The 24551-nt window shown below is 36.9% G+C and overlaps 1 protein-coding gene and 1 non-coding gene across 8 annotated transcripts in view; one reads left to right on the forward strand and one right to left on the reverse strand.

Moving 5' to 3' along the window:
- The window catches only part of LOC583067 (eukaryotic elongation factor 2 kinase), a 30827-nt gene extending 15747 nt beyond the window's left edge, over positions 1 to 15080 (reverse strand). The window contains exon 1 of one of the 7 annotated variants that reach the window (XM_030991862.1): positions 14821 to 15080. The gene's annotated coding sequence lies outside the window, so the exon portion shown is untranslated. Of the gene's footprint in view, positions 1 to 3985; positions 4821 to 6069; positions 6207 to 6318; positions 6373 to 14820 lie in introns of those variants that run through there. The other 6 variants (XM_030991890.1, XM_030991880.1, XM_030991865.1 and 3 more) reach the window with 6 other exon arrangements.
- A 281-nt stretch (positions 15081 to 15361) lies between these two features.
- Positions 15362 to 15443, forward strand: TRNAL-UAG. Its single transcript has one exon. It is a non-coding gene; the product is annotated as a tRNA-Leu (tRNA).
- The last annotated feature ends 9108 nt before the right edge of the window (positions 15444 to 24551 follow it).

Below are 24551 nucleotides of genomic sequence, written 5' to 3' on the forward strand. Positions count from 1 at the left end.
CGAAAGACATTGCACGTGTACTTCATAACACACATACATTTACAGTACACATACAGTGTAGCTCCTGAATCTATGTGTACTGTAACTACATGACATATACAGAGAACATATGTATGTCCATGAGGCAAAATTGGCAATCACTGTACTGCATCCATAGGACTCTGCAAGTACAGCACCACGGACCCATACACTACATAGAGGTGTACACTGACTTGTGAATGTGTGTGCCCTCTCGTCTCTAACTGGGTCAGTCTAGGTCACATGACCCCATACAGCCTGCGTGACTGACGTGACGTGATATGGAACCAATCTGTAGCCAATCGAGGCTGCACGTGGCACATCAGTCAATGCCAGTATAGCATGCCTTTCTTTCTCTCATCGCTTTATGCAAATAGGCATTTAACTTCCCAATTCTCTTGGAATGGTGCCCAAATATGACATGAAAATATGACTTTGTATGAAGAAAAAATCTGTTTGAACTATTTTCAGGAACTAAAATCTACAGCATATCCTACAGTGTATATAAACAACACCTGATCTCGATATTTATCAACATACACTTGTGTCAAGAGAATCTTTGAACTGGTTAAGAAATGGAAAGAAATATTAGGTTCAGAATCATGTTGGTGGAAGAAAAATTATATTAGTAGACACTCACTCAAACTCAAAAAAATATACATGTACATGTTTGAAAAGCGTATTTTTGCACATCCCTCAGATTCAAATGTTATCTAGCAACAAAAACAAAAACAAACATGTGCATCCCAGACGAAAACAAAACCGAGAATTATCTATGTTTTGTCATAACTTATTCACAATCATAGTTAACAAATGACTTATTTGTAAAGCTTGGATTCTCGATCCTCTTTCATTTGATGCAACTCATATAATCATGCAGGAGTGATTAAAAACAATTTGAAGAAAGAGTACAAAAAAGTCATTTGGCGAACGGTATCTAAATTTCAAAGAGAATATCACATTTCTAGAAAGTTCATTTTCTGCCCTTTCATAAAGACACCTCAATCAGGAAAAAAGAATCAGGAATAACAAAGCTCTGTTTGTTTAAAATAATGGTTGCATTTCCATATTTTTTTTTCCTAAATTCATTTTCACTGGCTGCCTACCGTAGCAAAAAACAGAGTTGACAAAAGACTTAACTCCGTTTCGTTGACGATCAGCCATGCATAAAGTCTTTTTGTCTTGATAAATCAATTAATGAAGAAATAAATAAATTAAATAATAAATAAAATAAACACTGCAGAGTGATTTCACTCTGGAATGCTACAAAGTGGCTCCAGAATTCGGAAAACAATTGCTCAGAAGGCTTGTTTTTTAGAAAAGAATAAAAAATTCCATGACAGAAACTAATATTATAATGCATAAAGAATGAAACAGGACAAACTACAAGATCGTAACTTACATGTACATATGTACAGGGGTGTATATGATCCAGATTTCATGTTTTTCTTTTCAAAGCACGTACATGGACACCAACTCACGCCCTATTGTGAAATGCAAATTGCTTTTCCACTGTGGAATTTCATGATTCATTTTCAATAAAAACCCCTCTCAAAGGATCATTACCCCATCGATTTATGAATATTTCGCAACAGCCATGCATGACAATGATTGCGTGACGATGATTGTATGGCATCATACTAGTTCTTGTAGCAGAGAACCATATTCATGTATTTTTCTATAGATACAGTCATATAGCCTAAAAAGCTGATGGAGTGATAACAAAATGAGCATTAAAAATACCTGAAATAACAAAATTGGAATTCAGTATTTTTGAGTGCATTTTGTAAAAGTCTTACAATGTTTAGCCTACAAATTGAGTGCGAAGAAAACTAGCAATGAAAAAGCCTAAAATAACATAAATATATATTGGTTTGACTTTTTGTGAAAGAAATGATGTTTGATACTGTAATCATTGACAATCACATACAAAGTTGTTCTGCCAATCACTTGGGTTTAAGGGGGCAACAATTTTATCTTGTATACATGTGTGTTACATGTAGTACATGTACGTGATGTAAACAAGCTTTATGAAATATGGCTATGACATAAATTTATGATGTGTTTAACTACAGTAACGTATCAAAAGTAAACATTAAACAGTGGTCCAAAGTACAAACTTGTTGTTGTGACCCAGCCAGCCAGCCAACTGGAGCTGTAAAATAATTGATTTATCTAGGGTATTCCCAGCTGGAAGATTTTGAAAATTTAAAAATCTGTGTAAATAAATATATAATACACCTATGGAATATTGATCAGCTGGACGCTCTAAAATCAACTTGAAACGCTGCCAAAATCAACATTATCTACATGTATTGAGAGATGTAATGTATTAAGGGCTCTAAATCTGTGTTATTGGTTAAACCCATCTGGCCCTCTGGTGAAAAAATGACAGGATTAAGTTTTTTGTTTCTGATGGTCATTAAAAGATTTTTTATCATTCAACTCTTACTAGAAAGTTGAGAGTACTCCATTCCATGGTAACTCGCGTTACACTTAATGGGTACATTGACACGATAATGTGCCTATATCTTTAGAACTGCTAGGATCTACAAGATACTTTTTTCAGACATGGACAGGGTAGATATAGAACAACTGAATGAAACAAAAAAGAATATTGAAGAACAAACATTTTTAGATTCTTGGATTATTGAATTTCGGTAACTCGCGTTACAAAAAAAGGACATGGTCAATTCTACGAGACCCTCTTTTCTCCTCATACTAGACAATCTTGACAAAATCTTTCCTACTTTAATTTGATAGTAGGTTGTGACTTACTAGTATAAGATCACAATATTAAAGATAAGAAACAATGGACTAGTAAAATGCAGGAAGCATATATGGCGGTAACTCACGTTACGGTAACTCGCGATACATTTTGTCCGGAGGCCATTTTCACCCCTGTGTAATGTACATGTAATAGATTAAATATCACAGGACCCCTTAGAATATGGAAATATATTCATCGTTTTCCATTTAGCGAAATTTTCAGGAAAAAATATTACAAGAATCCTGTGTAATCTGCAATAAATTGGTTTTTTTTCAGCTACAGTCCCACATGTACGTTTTTGATGATAGTTTGAGATCTTAGGAAATCAACAAAAATGAAAAAAAAATTGTATTGAATTTGAAAGGCCCTAATGTTTTATGAATATCCATGGCATAAGGTTAGTGATAAATCAAAGAATTAACATAAGAGGTACATTTCTTTTTTTGATGTCATGTCCTTCTTCTCATGGAATGGCCTGTATTAAGGTGATAATGGAAGCAGAAAATATGGATGTAAAGGAATCTAAGATACTTGAAGGTGAAATGATGAGCATTATCAACAAAAATTAATTTACTTCTTTTTAGGCTGATTTAACAAAACATGTGACTTAAAACATTGATCTTTATTTACCATAGAATATTACATTAAATACATTGAAAAAAATATTAAATAACACTCAATTTTAATATAAGTCTTAAAGTTATTCAAAGTTGTTAAGTGTTGCAAGGAGAGGACTATATAATTATCCAATATCCATAATTTTAAAAAATGGTACGTGTATCTAACTATCTATAAAATTATTCTCATCACAGTACAATGTCGATTACTATTCTCCAAATCAACATTCATATTTCTCCCCGTTTTGCTGATTATTATTTATTTTTTTTAGTGATAATTTATCTTAAATTCTAAAGCAAATCAACAATAGACACTTCAAGTACTTTCATGATCACATCAAAAGTTATTTGTAGCCTTAAAGGAATATGCCACATGATCTGAAAACATGTTCCTCCCAGTAAGTGTTTATCCACTCTTCCAAAATCATAATACACAAATATGACAGTGTTTGTCCATCCAGGGTACAGAGTCTCTGATATCATAAGCACATCACCCAAACACAATCCAATCAAACAAGTCGTTGAATATCAGAGAAGCAATTACCACAGCAATGCTTTAATAAATCATCTATATATTTACCTGATAATATTCAACCTTCACACTGGAAATCTGCAAGAAACATCCATGAATATTGTGGCAAAACTTGCAATATTACAACTAGCAGCAAAGCATTCAACTCTAATGACGAACGTGGTACATGTATGAACCATATGGGGCAATGTTATACTGCGTATGTACATATGTACGGAGCGACACCACGAGTTGTTGAATCGCTGTTAAACCCTCGCCAGCCGACCAAAACAATGCCTCTCACGCTGCAGTTTGAGTGCTGCTTGCAAAGCCTGGAAGGCTACCCTGGTAAACACATTGCCCACGCACTGAACTCAGCTATAGTCTCTGGAACACAACCCCCGTGTATTCTCGAATCATCGAGTCTGCGGTCTGTGGCTCTGTGTTGAGAATGCAAACAAAGGGTATGGTACACTGTACCTGTGCGAATGCCCTAGGCACTATTGAAACAGGTTTAAATGGGATAGGATGGTTTGCATATAAAATATTCAATAAAATCTGGCTTCGGTATACATCGATTTAAAACCAAACTTGTTCATGCTTGCACAGAATATCTAAACTATATTCACAAGAATAATGGTATTCAGACCAAAATCAGTAAACATCATTTGTAGAAACTGAATAATATAGCTTGTACGAACAAGTACCACCAGGAGAATTTATGTGTAACCCGAACGAGATAACTTTATTCACACCGAAATCACCATAAATCCATTGAAGAAAAACAAATTAGTCTAGGGAGAGCTGGCATCATAACCATGATATACAACACATCATAAAATCAAAGCATATGTTTCAGTATACTGTACATGCAATTTATCATTCAATTGAGTTAAAGTTTCTGAATGCCCCTCAAATCTATTATGATTGGTATTAATAATAGAATTATTACTATTATCTTTATCAATATCATTATTTTTATTGTTATTATGATGTCATCATTATCATTATTATCATCATCTTTTTGTGATGTGTATCATTATCGAATCCTACTTCATTTTGGAATATACTGTACCCAGCATTGGTTTTCTGTTACATGTTATCATACCAGTTCCAAGAAAAACAGCAAGCCTATTTGTATGCTGTGTGCATGTACATGAATAGTTTAGTGTGGTTCTGCCAACATGGCTGGTAATCAGATAACAAATAATTGTTCGGGGTTCAACCAAATGTCAGCCTAAAACATTTTTCGCCATGTCAATCATTGATTAAAAAATTAAAACATTAAAAAATGTTAGCATGGTCAGATGAGCTAGGTACATTAGAAAGAAAAAAATTAATTAATATAATCCCTTCAGAAATATAAGGGCTTATGTTAAACAAGAAGGAACAAAATCACTGTTTTCAGAGATGATATCTTTTTGCTGCTTCAAAACTGCAGACACAAAAATCAACATCAAAGTCCTCAACTGTCCTTAAAAAGTATGAATGCTACAGACTACACAGGTTCCAGATTGAACTTGGTCATCCCACTCCGTCTGCAACGTCACATGACCTCGCTTGTGATTGGTCAGCGGGGCATGATCTGGTGTTGCTCTCCTGTGGTTTGTTGTGGCCAGGACTGGGGCATGCTTGCCATGATAAACAAGCACACATGTGGAAGCGGGACGGGAGGGGAGTATATTCACAAGCACGTCTATATTTAGGGATGTTTTCATTTGCTGGTGATGAAAATATAGATTTGTCCCAGAAAATGTGAGGTGTTCATTTGGTTAGGAAAAGAGAAGATACATGTACATAAATGCACTCGTTAGCACGGAAGCGAGGAGAAGTACGCATCAAAAACACCAGAATAACTCACAAGTGTTTTGAGAGTGAGCATTTACACTGCAAAAACTGGTGGAGTTTTGGCAGGCGTTTTAAAAAGCCATACTCCAGAGGTGGGTTTTGTCTTGTTTAGGAGTAGTTGCCTAGCAACTACTGACTTTCTAATCCAGAATGTGAGAAAAACCTACAATTTTAGCTTGCCGCGTAGAAACCCCTATCGACAACAACCTACAAACAACTTCAAGACAGAAGAATTACTAGCAAATGAACAGGTCAAGAATATATATCTCCCGAACATTAAAAAGGAACCACTAAACTTTAAATACCTCACAAAGGCTAATTCCAGCAAGACTTACTATTGAAATACCTCACAAAGACTGACCTGCTTTTCTATGCCCCCTCTCTGAAAACTGACCTTAGGTCCACCTCCAGCCATTGGGTCAAGCGTGAATAGACTTGACCTGAATAGACTTGACCCCTGATTGTGATGTCACAAACCTCAGGATGGCCAAGATTTTACAGAAAACCACAACTGAAGGTTAATCACACCACCCAGATTACAATGACCTACTTACTTGTTTTTCTGAGAAACTGACCAATCACAATGACAATAGTGTTGGGTCAGACATGAACTGAAGTCTGAATGCCCTTAGACAATAGAGCAAACAATATTGGAAGAGACTGGAAGAGAAGGAGATCTATTGTATTGGCATGAGAAGAGATCATTTAAGTGTTACTCAACAAAAGAACAAGCACCTTACAATTGATTTCCACAATAATCCAATTAATCCTCATCACATTTTCTAGGAGGCTGACACCTGTATATGGTGGAGTGAGTTTTGGCCCCTTGTCCTACAATGACCTACTTACTTGTTTTTCTGAGAAACTGACCAATCACATGACATAAACTGTGAATGCCTTTGGAGCAGACGATGTATACAAAGCACATTGGAAAAGACTGGAAGGGTAGGAGCCTAGGAGGTCCATCTTAAAAGCATGGGCATTAAGAGAAGATCATTTAAGTGTCACACGAACAAAAGGACAAGCACCTTATAATTGATTTTCACAAGAATCCAATTAATCCTCTTCACCCTTTTAAGGAGGCCTTTATGGTATACCTGGTAGTGAGTTTTGGCCACTCCTCCCAGAATAGGCCTATACACGAGTGGGGGGGGGGGGGGTGGGGGGGGTAGGGGGTAGGGCGTGACTACAAGGGGTCCAGTGCATATGGCACCTAAATTTTTACTCAGACTCATTACATTTAAAATTTGAAACAGGGGCATATGCATAACGACTCTGAAAATTTTAATCTAAATTTTGGAAAAATACAGACGCCCCCTCCCATACATTTATGTATGAAATTCAAAAAGGGGGCACATACATAAAGACACCGATTCTCAATCTGGACATTGCAAAGGTAGAGCCCTGTGAGAAAGTTCTTATAGCAGTCTGTAGACAATAACTACTCTTACTTCGAAGCCAAATTTAATATTTCACAGCACTTTAGAGAAGAGGATGTTAGTCATGGATTACAGTTTACTTATTAAATTAAACTAATCAAAAGAATGTAAACAATGTACAGAGCAGACAACATAGAAAGGGGGCGGGGGGGGGGGGGGAGGGTGCACTTGCACATCATTGTATGCAACAGTAGTAAAGCAGGCCTGGATTAAAAAAGCAATTTTCTCTCCTAAACAACGATAGCACGATATCCAACTGTGATTCTGAGAAAGGCATCAAAGCTTACTCGGTTCATTGGCTTTGTGCTAGGACTCGACCGAGACATGACCTCATATGGATCATCTCAAGCATTAAATGTATTCTACAGAACAAATTATACTCTACCTGAAGAACGTTTTAATACAGAATCCAGTTTCTCTCCATTTGTTATGTTCAACATCATGAACATGCACTTCTTTTTCTGATACAAAAGGACAGTGTACAGCTTTCAATTCAAGTAATTTTAAATTTATAATTCAAAGAAAAACTCAACGTCAGGTCGCTTCATTTCAAAACAATGATAACTTTATTTTCTTATTTAGCTCATTTCATGACCATTGGCCCAGTCAACAAAGATACTTTACAGTTTACTCGGTTTACCACAGTTTACTATAATTCTTCAAATAAATAGGTAGGTACGTGTACTTTATTGTCCAAAATTTACAATTGGCAAAATTTGTAAAATTGTACTTATTGTTTAGTAATGAAATGAAATTTTCTATACAATTTTCAGTCGACACTTAACAATCAACATCAAGTGTACACTGTAGGGACTAAACAAATAATTTATTTTATGTTCAAACTTGTTTCCACCAACATGACTGGAACAGATCAGTTCATTAACATATTCAATTATATGAATAGGCTTGTCTGACATAGCATCAAGTAATGCATGCAGACTGGATTCCACATATTTAGTTCATTCACTAATAAAAGGTTGATGGAATAACTCGTTACTAGGTCCCCAGGAAAGAAACATCCATAAATTTGATTATGTTAAAAAGCCGGTCTATCGACTGCAGACATGAGCAGTAATGGATGTTTGTATAAAACTTCCACGGATAAACAGCAAGTCCAGGTATTAAGCACCGGGAAAATAATATCCTGGGAAGCGAGTGATTTGGAACTGAAAAACAGGAAACTAGAAAAAGTGTTGAGAACTTGGCCAGGCCAGGCTTAAAGTCCAACTTCATGGGTGTACTTCAAAATATGTTCTCTACCTAGCATTTTCTAAGGTCGTATGAGGTACATTATACTGTCCATGGCCGCCTTTATGATTGAACAGAGAAGAAACGTGTATTTATGTACAAAATATTTTAAATTTCTGCTTTCTCCTAAATGCCTTGTCCCTTGAGCACTACCGTACTTAAAATGTATTATGGATAACTTAAAACTTTCTTATCACTTGATTTATTCCAGGGGGGGGGGGGGGAATTATGTGTAAATGTATTTGTATAGTCTACAGTATATTTTTGCCTATATAATCTTTCACACTTGCATACAAACTGCAATTAATCACTGATATGGTCAGCCATGACTCTGTACAAGGTCGTGACTAGGTCACAAGAGGACACAAACCCCCTCACAGTCACAGGTGACTAGTGTGTATCCTAGACCCTATAGTAAATGTTACATCTACATGTACGTGTAAGATGTTGTGATGATGTTTTTTTTTTATACAAGGAATTATTGTCAACCCTCTCCTTCCTGCCACACTCTTTCCTCCCTTCCCTACTTCCACTTTCCTAATTACTTAAAGTCATAGCACGCAATATTCATAAGCAGAACTCCTGTGTACAACTACAGTAGTTGGGACTTAGAGGGGGGGGGGGGGGGGGGAGTTGCAATATTGTTAACGTCTTTTACTCCTTCATCATGCTGTTTAATATGGTATACAGCTTTAAAGTTAGAATACACACTACATGTACAAGATTTTTAATTTAGTTACTTTCAATTATTTCTGTTTTGTTTTGCCAAGGCAAAATAGACAAAACAAAACTTTTCATAAATTCATTTTTGTATGAATCATCATCATCATCATACCTTTGTGCTGTATGGAATGGGAACTTTACCATGACATGGGCCATGTGTGCTAGCTCAACCTTGCATTACAATCAAGGACACAACTCAATATCTAATAACAGAAATGTGTAATTTAATGTACCATGTAGTTACAAGATATTAAAGAGACAATAAAATCCATGATTTAATGAAGTACATGAACCATGCAGCCACGTGGAGCCAGATGGCAAAGTCAATCATAAAGGATCATGAGATTCTAGAAAAGTATATACCCATGATTTCCAAGAAAGCAGTAGTATTGTACACGACCTTACCAAGTTACCTTACATACTTTTAGTCAGCATGCCTATTCTTTATAAGTTGACTAATGTACATAGTAGAAAAGAAATCAGACTTTAATTTCAAATTGAGATTTGCTTATTCATCATAATACAACAACAACAATAGTGATAACAATAACAATACCCTCTTTTTCTGATAAGTGTCTGATTGATAAATGAAGAAAAAAAAGTTTCATACAAAAATTGCTCTTGTGAGTATTGAAAAAGACAACCAAAGGGAAATATTGGAAGAGGAATAGAGTAAAGAAAAATAGGAAAAGAAGGAAATCATTATCACAACGACAACAAAACATCATATATTTTCCTGATAATGTCACAAATGACGTTCACAGCATACAGTAACCTCTGAACTCAGATCACATTCCATTCAAGATTAGTCACAGAGCCAGCTCTGTTCTGTTTACAACGCAGAATCAGAAAGTTCTAGTATCGGGCCCATCCCAAACAATCATACCAAATAACCCAATCATGACGTCACATTAGTCAGACAAGCCCTTGATAACAAATGATTTCCCAAATATGGCAGTGGGTGGCGCTGGTGCATACGTGCAGTTCTGCAGATATATATCAGCCACTCTTGTGTACATAAAAACCCAGCTTGCTGTACATCAGACAAGGACAAGGTCAAAGCAAATATTGCAATTGGATCAGGACTAATTTACGCACAAAGAAAAGCTACTTGTGTTGTTGTTGTTTTTACTTGTGTTTCAAGGGACAATGTATGAAACGTGATTTGACTTGGGGAATTATTATATTGCAACTTATTAATACAGGGGGAGCAATAACTATTCTGTTGGTTTTGAACAACCTCATGATGGGAAAGAAACCTTCCATTTCCAAGTATTTTTAAATAAAACTTCTGATGAAATATATTACAAGAAATAATAATTTCATTTTGTCTACAAAATTTCATTAAACTTTTTTTTCACTGTGCAAAAGACAACTCGCTCCAGTGGAAACACACTAGTACACGATGTAAATCATTTAATAGTAAACAAGTCTTGAATTCCAAGATATTAAACTGTCCTTAGTGTCCTACAAGTGTTTGGTTTCCAAATATTTAGAAGCTCAATCACTAGCCTTCTCTGTCTCTCTCTCTCCCTCTCTCTTTCTCTCTCTTTGTATCTCTTTCTTCCCCTCTCTTCTTCAATTTCCTCTCCATCTCTTTCTTTCTACACACACACACACACACACAAACACGCGCGCACCATGTCTTCAGCCTCTCCTCTATCATCCCTTTCTCTCTCTCTCTCTCTCTCTCTCTCTTTCTCTCCATATGTCTTGAAAGTGAACTTGAGACCCACTAGAGCAGCCTATTGCTGGAATGCTGTAAGCAACACCGACCAAGTCACTGGCAACATATTCCCAACTCTATCATCGCTCAATTATTGAACTCAACTTCCTCATCTGGTAAATAGATTACATTCCTAACACATCTCACTTCCAACAGAATACTGCTACAAAATTATTCAGTCATTCACAAAGATAATCTGAATGGATAGAATGTAACTTTTGAATATCTATAGGACTCCAGCTTGTCAGTCGTGATTTATTCTCGTATTTTCATTTGTTTTGTGGCTTGATTGTAGCTGAATTATGGATACACATACATGTACTCTATCCTTGTCTTTGCTATGCTATGCTACCAAACTTAGCAATTAAATGATACCACTTTGGCAAAGTGGTATCATTTACTTGCTAAATTGTCTTTTCCTTCTTTTGAGAATATCTAGTAGGGCTGTGCACAACAGTGTAATGAGGTACCCGAGTACACTCCCAGGCTCACAGACGAATACTCGAATATTCGGACGCCATGTTTTTTTAATAATTTTTTTGATTTTTTTTTTTTTTAATTTTTTGATTTTTTGATTTTTTTGATTTTTTTTCTTTTTTTGCCACTTCCATACCACTCGGCAGTTTCTCAGGTCCCTCGCTGAAAACGCATGCAACTTTACTTTGAGTTGCAGTTGCAGGCGCCGATTTAATAAGAATAATAACAGTAAACAATGCTGTTTTAAAAACCAAAGATGGCAGAATAATCCATTTTCCTCCAAGTCCAGACAGAAATCTGGACATTTGGTCCCAGTTTCTGAAAGGTGAGTTTGACAGTGCTTGAGTTGGGAAACATTTTTACCGACGGTACCATGCCAGCGGACGCAGCTCTCCCTGGCACGGGTAAGCGTGGGCCTGGACATATTTTTTTTTTTTTTTTTTTTTTTTGCGGCCGAATATTCGGGTACGAGAAATCGTACCCGAGTAGTTGTCAACCGTGCGGGTACTCGAGCATTTGAGTACCCGTTGCAGCCTTAATATCTAGAGACTAGAGGTATCTTATATTGATGTATCTTAGCTTTGGATGTCTTTGTATTTCACTAGGTACATGTAAATCTACATAATGGGCAATTCATTTGGATTTGGTAGAAGAGGGGGCACAACATTCCAAAAGTAAAAAAATAAATATCAAATAATAAAGATAAAAGGGTCATCACCCATCACCTCGAAGGGGGAGATGAGGGTGGCAGTTTCTGAGTTGTGTAAGTACTGAAGGCTTGTCAGGGACCACTTATGCCCCCCCCCCCTCCTACATCTGACACTTTTACAAGGCATCTCTTTAGCTTTGGTTGAAGAATCACCCCATTCCTGTGACCATTTTATTTCAGCTCAGTACAAAAGGGTCTCATCCGCAAAGTGCAACCCATTCTGTCTGAGAAATTTATCAACTATAGCAACGAATTCATGACGGTGGGCACGTGGCCAGTACACACGGTTCGGTGTTCCATAGTTTAGTTGTATGTAAATGTCAAGATGCCTTGATTCCAAACGGATGACTGATCATTCATTCCATCTCCCAATTACGATTGACTTCATAGTCATTTATTTAATTACATGTCTAGGCCTACATGTACCTTTCCAACCTCCCCCCTGTGAATACGTCTCTTCATTTTTCTCCAAACCCGATGGGATAGTCTTTATTCTAGACTTACATTGGATAGTCTTTATTCCAGACTTACATTGTATAGTCTGGGTGAAGTGATTACACACACTGTTGCAAATAAAGTTGGACTAATGTTGTCTTACCTCTTTTTTGTGAAGTGATTCTATTCTCTCGAGATATACATTGACATCTTCTCAGGACTTAATTCCGCAAAAGCACACATCATTGGAATGTATCAAAGATGACTGCCTATAACTATGTTACTAAAAAAATGAATGGCTGAATATATGTGTGTCTTTGCACACTAGAATCGTATACAGGGGCCGGGAATAATCTGGTGTAGACATCTTAGAAGTTAGAATAAATAAGTCTTCGGTTTAATCAGGTACTCTTGAATGAATGCAAGGGCCAATGACCTCAGCAAAAAAAAATTGGTCCCATGTCTCGGATCCGATTCTCGCTTTAAGCCATGTGTACAGCAGCTTATATTAAAGGTACATGTAATAATTTCTAAAAAGATCTTTTTAAATGGCTTGTGAATAATGTTACATTTTCACAATTAAATGATGTCTTTACCTCATATATTATATGGTGCAGTGTATGTACACAGTATTGTGCAGCGGTTTTGCAGTAAAACCTGTGAGAAAGTGTATATTAAATGTTATGTCTTTGTTTGGAAAAATACTAAAAAGAAGAAAAAAGATAAGAAAATTGACACATGACAGGTAAGAAAGATATCGATTTTGAAATCATGACTACCATTTGAACAGTTGTTGAAGATTTAGTCGAGTTTTATTGGTAGGGTACTCTCCACGCGCCAGTCACGGGCCAGACTATATATTGGCACACTTGTGAAGTAGTGCTGACATTTCTACCTCTTGATACTTTTACTTCTGACGTTTTAACCTCCAACATTTTAATCTCTGAATTTTTTTTTCCTTCAGACATTTTTAAAGCTAGGAGCATCCCCATAGTCTACAGTATGTATAATGGCAAGGCCAAGGGTGCAGAGCTACCAAGTGTCATGCATTAGGCGTGACGTCACACATTTCGAGGGTCTGAAAATGCTCTCACGCATGACGCGCTCGCTAGATTTTTAAAAAATGCTATACCTTATACGCGCGTTATACCCTCGCCCACGCACTTGCGCACCAAGTCATGAAAATGTCACGCATTGCTAATCTTTGAACTTAGTGTATCTGAGGGTGGGGTGCAAAGTTAGTACCGGTAAGTAAGAGTAAGAAGTAGTCTAAGTACCATTTCTACTAAGTAACACACCTGGGAAAGAGTTCCATATGGCCCACACCTGTACTAGCCTTTTGACAAGGCCTCGTGACTCTGGCTAAGCGGCTGAGATGAGTCTAGATACCCGGAGTGAACGCGCGACCGAGTGACGAATGTCACGAGGCCTTTTGGAAAGTAGGTTTCACTGCTCTGCATGAATTATTCATAGATACATATTAGCATGCCAATACGCCTACTTTGGATTTATTGACCAATCATAACGGCGATCTCCCAGTTAGCTTCGTTCGTGATTGAGGTCAGTGGTCTTAGCACGTACGTAATAGTTCATAGTAGGTCCATGTTCGTACTACGTAGAGTTTACTGTGTGAGTGTGCGTGTGTGTGTGTGTGTGTGTATGTGTGTGTGTCTGTGTGTGTGATGGATACTATATGCTGACGTCGTGCGAGGATACGTTCGCTGATTGGACGCTCTTTTTTCTGAAGCGATTTCCAGTCGGAAACAATGGTTAACATTAGAAATCCAAACCAGATTGATAAAGGCTACTTGGAACTTTGGAAGGGCTTCTCGCTCTCTCGTTTACTCGGGTTTTCGAGATTAGTCTCGTTTTAGTCGCTCGGCGTCTATCAGACAAGTTGCCTTGTTTAAAGGCTAACACCTGTACCTGCACAAAAGTCAAAAGAGTCGCGACATTTTCTCAACATATTGCGGCACGTAACTTAGATCTACGCAAATGTTGACCACTGACAGACTTTGCGAAAGTTTCATACTTTCATTCATGCCAACAAGTTCTGGTTTTAGATCTACAGCAGTCTCACTAATTTTAAATTTCAACTTCAAAAGTTCGGGTTTAAGTTAATTAAGTTCACCATCTTTACAGAATCAATTGTCATAACGACATAGAGAACGTGATCGCGTGAGTGACTGACTGTCACTGAGCTGAGAAGACCTCAAGTCCCGGGAGACGAAAGACACAGTTGGGAATAGATCTAGGATGAAATAGAAATTAAAACCGGGATTTCTTTTTTTTAACTTACCACATCAATGCATTCAGTTTTCTATACCACCATCTCAGCTCTGACAAATTAACAGAATGTAGACGGTACCCGCGGATTGCGCCTCGAATCTCGTGCTAACTTTCAATCATTTACACACACAGCCAATATACAGTTAGCTACAGAGCTAGATGTAGACACCGACCGTCGATCGAGCCGGTAGAATGTAGCTAGAGACCAGCCACGTATAGTTCGCCCGTGAACTGATTTACGGCGACCACATGCAAGCTCACGGTGAAATGTTATTGTTTTTGTCCACTTGACCCGGAAGCTGAAAAAGATGCGGTATCCGCTTTTGATTGGATGAACATGTCACATGATTTGCATATTCGCTAAAACATCGTCGACAAAATCATGTTACTCAGTTAACCTTTGACGTAAAATATTCAGTCACATGCAGGAAGCGGCATTTTTGAAGTGCTGAAGTATTTTTTTCCGTCCTGGCGTCCATCAAATATATTTTTCCGTGTCAGATATGTCGATATCAGAAATAAATCTTATTTTCCTCACCCATTTTGCTGAAGGTAGCGTGGCCGAGTGGTCTAAGGCGCTGGTTTTAGGCACCAGTCATTTCGATGGCGTGGGTTCGAATCCCACCGCTGCCAATATTTCTTTGCCCATTTTCATGATAACATGATTGGAAAGACAAATCTTGGTGCACAGGTACAATATTTTCTATTTCTGTAGAAAATGAATATTGAAAATTAAAAAAATATATACAACTCCTAGAAATTTCACGACTCGCGAGTCGTGTCATAATACGTCTATATTCTGTTGTATGAACATGATGAGAAGCAGTACTAATACATGTGCAAACTCAATTAACTGTCTTTCTACATTAACTTCCTGTATACGACTCGACAATGAAATCTTCATCTATCTCAAATTAATATATTATATGATTCAGTTTACATATGCAATTAATTTTATTTTTCTTAATTCGAAATCACACTTTAAAATACTCCATTTTGTTAGTATAATGTTTATAACAGTTAAAGGGAAATTGATAAAATAATTACTTCTAAGAAAAACAAAATACATAAAATAATGATGATAATATTAATCAAGGAAATGTAGGCCCCTTGCATATATTGTTTTTAAAAAATACCCCATATGCTTAAATAATTTGTATGTATTTGCACCTAGAAGTGTGATTTTGCATCGAGAAATGGAGAGAAAAAAACTTTAGCTGGCGCAGTCACACGCAATTGGGAGGGATTATATCAAGTAAATACACGTACAAAGAAGATCAAAATAATGCAAGGGACCGGGAGGGTTGGATGACCCTTCCAAAACATTCAAATTTTACAAATAAAAAATCATTATGAATCCCAGTTTTTTTCTCTCCCGTTTATTATTCGTCATTCGATCCCCATCTCCCAAGTCCCAAGGGTTATCCCATTAAATGCCTTTAGGCCTATATACTTTTTTTGTCCACAGTTCACTTTAAATAAAGTGACGTGTGGAATGTCCATATTTATATAATTTATTTATTACAAATATCATTTGTTGGTCCGTTGTTCATGATCGTTGAAAAATCACATACAAATAAAGGGGATTCTGTTTGCTTTGTATCCATGCAGCACCTCAACTCGTGCCCAAGTTAAAATTTGGATTAGCGCCATCTGTCGACAATAGATGAGAATATTCAGCATTGCATTGCAAGCCGAACTTAAATGACCTCTGGGGGTGTTTCACAAAGTTGAACTTATCTTTAAGTTGGACTTAACAATACATGATGGAAAGCCGTTAGCATCTATGAAAATATTTTGTAACAGTTATTTTAAAAGGCATAAAATGTTAATTCAAATCTTTCATATTTTCTATTATCAAGGAGATTTCATGTTCTCGATGTGGAATTTATAAAAAGTCTAAAATACTTGAATTTTCACATTTGAATATACTTCATTTTAAGGCTACAAATGGCTCTCCATAATTTTTAAGTCCAACTTAGAGTTAAGTTCGACTTAGGATCTTTGTGAAACACCCCCAGATCAAAGTGTCACAAAGATGAGCAAGTTCAAGTTCAAGTTTTATTTATGAGAGGACATGATGATACTCCAAAAAAAAAGGGGTAAATGGGCGGCTGAAAATTAGAGAGAAAAAGAGGGATATTATACATAGTAAAGCTATATAATTATGTTAGCCTAAAAGGGCTAAATTGTCTCAGTTTATATTCATTTTCATAACGAAATTTGTTGAAAGCCTCCGAATGACTTATGGTTTGGAATGAAATGTCGCCACCATGCGACAAATTATGTTTTATTACATTGTGAAGGAAGATTCTTTTGACTCAAAAGAATCTTCCTTCACAGATACAAAAATTGGGGTATCTATTACAAGATGATGATCAGACAGGGGCCCGGCACTTGTTCTATACCACTGTAACCCGACGATTCGAGCCCAGCCTGTATTTATTGAGTTTAACAAGACATTTTAAGTTTTGTACATAAAAAAAAAAAGTTGTCATATAGTAAGTATAATAGAGAAGCCAGGAACATGGAGAGGGGGAGGGAGAGAATGGTGGACAAAGAGAAGAGAGAGCGAGAGAGAGAGAGAGAGAGAGAGAGAGAGAGAGAGAGAGAGAGAGAGAGAGAGACGCTTACACATAACACACAGAGGGAGAGGGTGGAGGGGAGGGGGGGGGGGTAGAGCGAATAAAGAATATTGAGGACGCAACTGGGTCGAACGGAAAATCTCAATTTCAAGAAGGAAATTGAACCCAGGGTCAATGTTAGATAAAGGCAATTACACGATAACCTCCCATTCACTTCATTCACTTTCGAGGAAAATGGGGTAAACACATAATTTGAACTACATTTGAGGTCGAGAGAGAGAGAGAGAGAGAGAGAGAGAGAGAGGGGGGGGGGGGGGGTTGTAATGAGATTTAATAAAGAGAGACAGGGGGAGAGAGGGGGCTCAATGAAAACAACATTTCTTTTACAAGACATTAATAACGCATGATGATTGTAACACTAGTAAGTCATCAAGGGCACATACTTTCTCTCTCTCCCTCTCTCTCGCTCTCTCTCTCTCTCTCTCTCTCTCTCTCTCTCTCTCTCTCTCTCTCTCTCTCTCTCTCGCCTAGCAAATCACGTTTCCAACGTTCAGGTTTAGAGCTCGTTGGAGAAAGCAGTTTGTAGTTTGTGTTCTTCAAACGACTTGTGCCGTGCATTATTAGGTCACGAAAGAGTTAATTTGAACAGTGTGTTAAACAAGCAATTCAATTTTTATTCAATTTGATCAATTTCATTGTTTTTCTTTTGTAATTCACGAATGATCAGTAAAAGAAAATGATGCATTTCCCTGTACACATACAAATACAACAATTGAAAAGAAACCAAGTCAATTCAATTTCTTTATTCAATTCCATTGAAAGTAACACAACAATTGTACACATAACATAACAACAAACAGTGTAGTATATACATAAACATACATTTAAAAAGATACAGTGAATCATATCAGGCTGATAGTCTATGGTCAAAAGTCAAGTTACCTACTTGACTATATCTTAAAATGAATGTTATCCGTTGGGAGGCGATGTAAAGCGAGCTGTTTGGTCACTCTGACATAAAGTTCCTCTACACAAGTAACCATAACGCTGTATAAGATTTTAGAGACATTCGATCCGTATTCGCTGTGATAACATAATATATAAGTCACGTTGAAACTATAAATATTACAATTTCCATTTTTTTCAATTTAACATGTTAAGTGAATACTTTTAGTCTCAGACTATATTATTTTCGTTTTGTACTGTGGCTATAATAATTGGGTAATTATCTGTACACTGCAAGTTCGTTGTGTAACGACAGGGGTTGTGTAAATTTGGGTTTAAAAAAAAGCCATTTAGTAACTTTTTTTTTTTACACAACCCCTGTGTAAGGAGTGAACCACACAACTGTTCTGTATACACAACGAATTCGCAGGTTATTATAGACCTATCATAATATGCCTTGCAAATTATTATTTGCACTTGGTTTACGGAGACATCTACAACAAAGCAACAAAGACGAAAGAGACAGATACAAATATTTTTTATATTTATATAATCTAGAGAGAGAGTTCAAAGAATGGTGTATTGATACTCGTGTATGATAAATTGTAATTGGAAGGCGCAGTTTCTACTTACTGCGACATTGTTTTCTTGTATAGCTGAAAGCAATTAAAAAAGAAAGCCTTCACAAACCTCACTCTCACATCATCACGGGAATTCTAGGCAGTCATTGTGTTTTGAGGTTGGCCTTAATTGAATTGATTCCAGGAAATGTGAAGAGTCGTATACAAAGTGAGGAAATGGCTGAAGGAGAAAAGATGGTGATGATGATGATGATGACTGAGAGAGAGAGGGAGAGAGAGAGAGAGAGAGAGAGAGAGAGAGAGATGTATAGACAGATAGATAGAGAGAGAGAGTGAGAGCGAGAGAGAAACAGTGAGATGAAGAAAGAAAGAGAAATCGTATTTAGAGAGAGAGAGAGACAAAGAGAGAGAAAGTGAGATGAAGAAAGAAAGAGAAAGACTGTTTAGAGACATAGAGAGAGAGAGAGAGAGAGAGAGAGACAGACAGAGAGGGACACGATGAAATCTTCATTCTGGGCGATGCTTCTCTCATTATTTTCCGGTCGCATCTCCCCTAAAGAGGTACTTGGAAAACCATTTTGTCCGTCAAGATTTCTTCGAATTCTATCGAATCATCTTTATAAAATTGACACCTTTTTGATAGTTAATGAGGTCATAATATCCAGAAGGAAAGGCTAAATAGTCAGACAAAATATTTTGTGATAACTGTTGCTATGGTGACAACTGCATACTTCTTCTGACGTATAGAGGTGTAGCGACAGTATATATTCTCATCTTTCTTTTAATTTTTCTTAGAAAAGTGGAGTAAGAAAAAAAAAGGGAAAACAGAGCTTGCTACAATATTATAGCATAACCATGGGCGACCGCGTTTCATACTTTCGTTGTAAATGTTATATTAAAGCCCCACTCTCCTACTTGTAGCTACTTGCTCACTCTATATAGAAAAAAAACCCCAATCGGTGCCTGTTGGTCCCCCATGATCCTCTTTTTCATATGTTAGTTGAGAGTTGAGTTAATGAGATAGCCACCTGTCAGTGACCTCGCTGTGTGGTATAATCCCTTCTGGCCCAGTAGTGTTGACGGTATTTAAAGAACGGGGGTTGCGTGCCCCCGGAAAGAAAACTTGTCACGTTTGCCGTTGGATTTTTCTAAAACGAAAATTAAGGAATCAAAAAGTCACTAATCATCATACTATATATTTGTTCTCTAATTTTCCAATAGTTCTTAACAGATTTATGAAAAATTGCTTGTAAATTTCTCATCATTATATTTATACCAAACATACGGATAACTATAACCTATCCGGATACACGACGTGTTGGTCCGAACAGACGGGTTATCCGGACAGTTGATTTTGAAGACTTTGAACAAGACAGTTTACAAGCTATATTTCATACATGCCAGACTATTACGAACACTACTTATATTATATAAGATTATGATTAAAGCAGTATTGCTTATTTGCATCTTGACGTCTTACTTGAAGTGGTATTTGTCTCGGAGTACATTATAATCTGTTAAGATTTCTTCGAATTCTATAACCATGTTTACGAAAACCATGTTACGACTATAAATAACAAGGTCGTATAACTTTAAAAGATGGTGGAACTCTTTTTTTGTGCGTAAATACTTTGGCAGTTGCTATGGTGACAATTGCAGACAATTTATGGGCAACACGTTGTCGGTAGATAATGAGAAAAACGTGGAAATGGTCACATGTATACATGAACATGTGTTTGAAGTCATATAATTTTTTTTGTTATCTTGATAAGTTTTATTGGTCAGAAAACACAATGATTTACAAAATATGCGTTACATCGTTTTGCACAAAAATAATGAATAATCGTATTGTTTCACACTTACAATCTTGTGGTTTCACATTTCACATTAAAAAACATAGCATGATACTTCTGTATACCCCGGCCGCACAGACGATACGACCATCAGACCGACACTAAATGGAACGAGAGAGGCCAAGTAAAGAATATTTATAGCCCCTCTCTCCCCCGCCGGTCCGTAGTCGGCCCGGCTGCACCGCCGGGGCATAACGCATGATATAATCTGACCTTTTCTGTTACATAATAGAACATAGTACATCAAATACACCACAACATGAATAAAACAAAAAAATGTATCAAAAACAAATAAATCTATCCCCTGAAACGTTTTGCACATAATATATAACATTATCATTATGCAACACGGAATTACTTGTTGATGTTTTGCCACTTTGCCACATATTTCTCAAATTTGTTTTTCTTTTTTGCAATAGCTTCTTCAGTGGATTTAAAAGACAAAATATAATTATTAAATTGTTTCAAACTAGGTACACTCTCTTGATATTTACAACGTAGAATGAACTGTTTACCAAATAAAATAAGAAAATTAAAAGCTGAGGTGGCTTGACTTTTTGGTTCGGTAATTCCAAATAAAATGATTTTGCCTGTAAGAAAATAATCGGGATTAAAATCGGTCACTCTTCTGCGTAGCGCATTCCAAAAGGCTTCAATCTTAGGACATGTAAAAAAAAAAATGGTCCATTGTCTCGGGTGTCGCATTGCAAAAAGAGCACAGCGAGCTATTTTTTCTTCCTATACGTGCCAGCCATTCATTAGTTGGGATTAGATTTTTCAAAATTTTAAAGTGCGTAATTCGGAGTCTGGAGTCAATATTGTAACATTTGCTGGTAGAGTGAAGAGATTTGACACTTGTTGCTCATTCATATTATACAGCTCATTGAAACGAGTAAATACTTAAGAAATTTCTGGGTTATCAAGTCTTAAGTTGCTTCGTCATTATTATTATGGATTTGTTTGAATTCGGAATCACAGAAAATAGTAGGAAAATCTCTTAGATCTTTAACGAGATGGTGATAGTTTTGCTGCAAAAAGAAATGCTTCCATGCTCCTGGTATTCTTTTATAACAATCTAGCAATACAAAATACTCAGTGAATTTTAAATCCTTTTCTTTACAATCTTTCCATCGAAGTGGACGTCCAAATTCATCTAACATATCTGCAATTTTTACAAAACCCTTTCCTTTTATTTCTGGTTTAAATATAGATTTTCCATCTAATATGATAGTTTTGTTATTCCAGATACATTGGTTAGCAATATCGGTTTTTCTATTCAAAAGACTCCATGTTTCTAAAATTTCCCTGAACCATTTTGACACTTCAATGTTTAAATATTTCATATCAAAATTACAATAAAAAAATATATTCTCCGCCAACTGGTGACAATAATTCTAAGCATATGTTTTTCCAACCTATAGAATTTGACGTGAATAGTCTTGTCACCCATTTAATCTTCTGAGCTTGAAGAATCGATTTAATACAAGTCATCTTTAAACCTCCCTCGTTACCAAGACTTCACGTTTTATTCCATCTGGGTCGCCCCAAACGAATTCGTATAGTACTGTGTTAACCTTTTGAATAAATGAATCGGGAATGGACACAATGCTGGCTACATATAACAGCTGGGAAATAGCAAAAGTTTTAACTATTTGAATTTTTCCATACAGTGACAGATTCCTGGCTTTCCATAAGTTCAGTTGAGATTTGATTTTGGATAAAATTCTTTGGAGTTGTGCCATTCTATCTTCAAAAGAGTAGGAGATATCGATTCCGAGTATTGTCAAAACATTATCAAACTTTATATTTATTTGAATTGCTGGATTTTGTACGTTGAAGTGTCCTATAAACATTGCCTTCGTCTTTTGGTAATTCAGTGAAAGTGACGAACAAATTTGAAAATCATCAAGCATAAATTTAACAAAAATACTGTTATGTCGTCTGCGTATACATAGAAAGTTTAATTTCGTGAATATCGTTTAACTTTATGCCCTGGATATTTTGGTTCATTCTTATATTTATTGCCAGAGTCTCTATCGCTAAAATAAAGAGGTATGGAGAAAGGGGGTCCCCTTGTCTTACTCCTTTTCCTACTGGAAAAAATCCAGCTGAAATGTTATCGCTCAATACGCAGCTTTCCATGTCCTTGCAAAGAACATTGACAAAATTGCAAAATTTAGTTCCAAAATTGAAACATTTTCAACACTTCTATAAGAAATTGATGATTTAGAGAATCAAAGGCTTTTTGGAAATCGAGACTTAATAAAATACCCCCGATTTGTTTTAACCTAGAGTAAAACATAGTCTCGATCACTGTTCTCACAGATTTTCCGATGTATCTATTTTTAACAAAGGCGACTTGGTCTGGGTGAATTATTGATGGTAAAATATTTTTAAGTCTCCGCGCTAAGGATTTAGAACCAATCTTAATATCGGCGTTTAAGAGTGTTATGGGTCTGTAATTTTCTATAAACATTTTTAGCCCGGCAGCCCAGAGCACTTTGATCAAACGAACAAGGTACCAATATCTGAGTATTGGAACATTTGGGGAAAAACCTAGGATATCCAAATGTGGATGTCTGCCGGGGTCCCTCTGCTGCATGTGCCCACTGGGGCCAGTTGAGAGGGGCCCAAAAATGCTTCTGATCAAACGAACGAGGTACCACTTGAAACCGGTGTTAACCAAATGCATGAATGCCACAGAGCACTGAATGGCCCATGCCAGACAAAATTTCTGCTGCTAAGGGCCCGCCAGACGCCCCCAAAGGGGGCCCCTAAAAAATGCATTTGATCAAACGAACGAGGTACCACTTGAAACCAGTGTTAACTAAATGCATGAATGCCACAGAGCACTGAATGGCCCATGCCAGACAAAATTTCTGCTGCCAAGTGCCCACCAGACGCCCCCAAAGGGGGCCCACTAAAAAATGCATTTGATCAAACGATTGAGGTACCACTTGAAACCAGTGTTAACTAAATGCATGAGTGCCACAGAGCACTGAATGGCCCATGCCAGGCAAATTTTCTGCTGCTAAGGGCCCGCCAGACGCCCCTCAATGTGGCCCAAAGCCCATATCCAGATTAAATATGCAAGGTACCACTCAAAATCAGTTTTTAATGGTCGGGTTTATCTTACAGACTACGGAAATCATCATGTTCAATAAATTTCCTCCTGCAAATGGGCCCACAGACACACTGAAAAAGTGGGCCCCAAATGAAGGAGAAACCATTTGAATCTAATTGTTACTTAATAGTTGAATGCCACAATGCACTGGATGGCCCATACCAGACACATTTTCTGCTTCTTTAGGGCCTGCCAGACGCCCCCAAAATGTGGCCAAAGGCCTATTATTGTATCATTGACCAAAGTTTATTATAAAGACCTACTTTAGGTACGACTCAAAATCGATTAGAAATGGTCGGGTTAATTGCACAGACTAAGGAAATTACCATCACAAATTTTCTGCAGCAAAGGGGCCGTCAGACACACCAAAAAAGGAGGGCCCCACACGGCCCATGGACAAATATCAGTGATACTACTTGTACATAAAAACAAAATGAAATAAAAAGGCACATTCCACAGAGTAAATAACTGCCGCTGCAAGACAAATGTTATTCTGAATAGGGCCCAACAGATAGAAAAATGGGTGGCTCAATATGGATACTGGGCCTAAGGAATTGAACATTAATGTAGATTAAATTTGCCTTGTAACATGACATTTCAAGCAGATTACATTATTGCAATCCTAAATTTGATTACAGAATTATAACATGGTG

The sequence above is a fragment of the Strongylocentrotus purpuratus genome, unplaced genomic scaffold (genome assembly GCF_000002235.5).
Source record: "Strongylocentrotus purpuratus isolate Spur 01 unplaced genomic scaffold, Spur_5.0 spur5_contig_845, whole genome shotgun sequence".
NCBI lineage: Eukaryota > Metazoa > Echinodermata > Echinoidea > Camarodonta > Strongylocentrotidae > Strongylocentrotus > Strongylocentrotus purpuratus.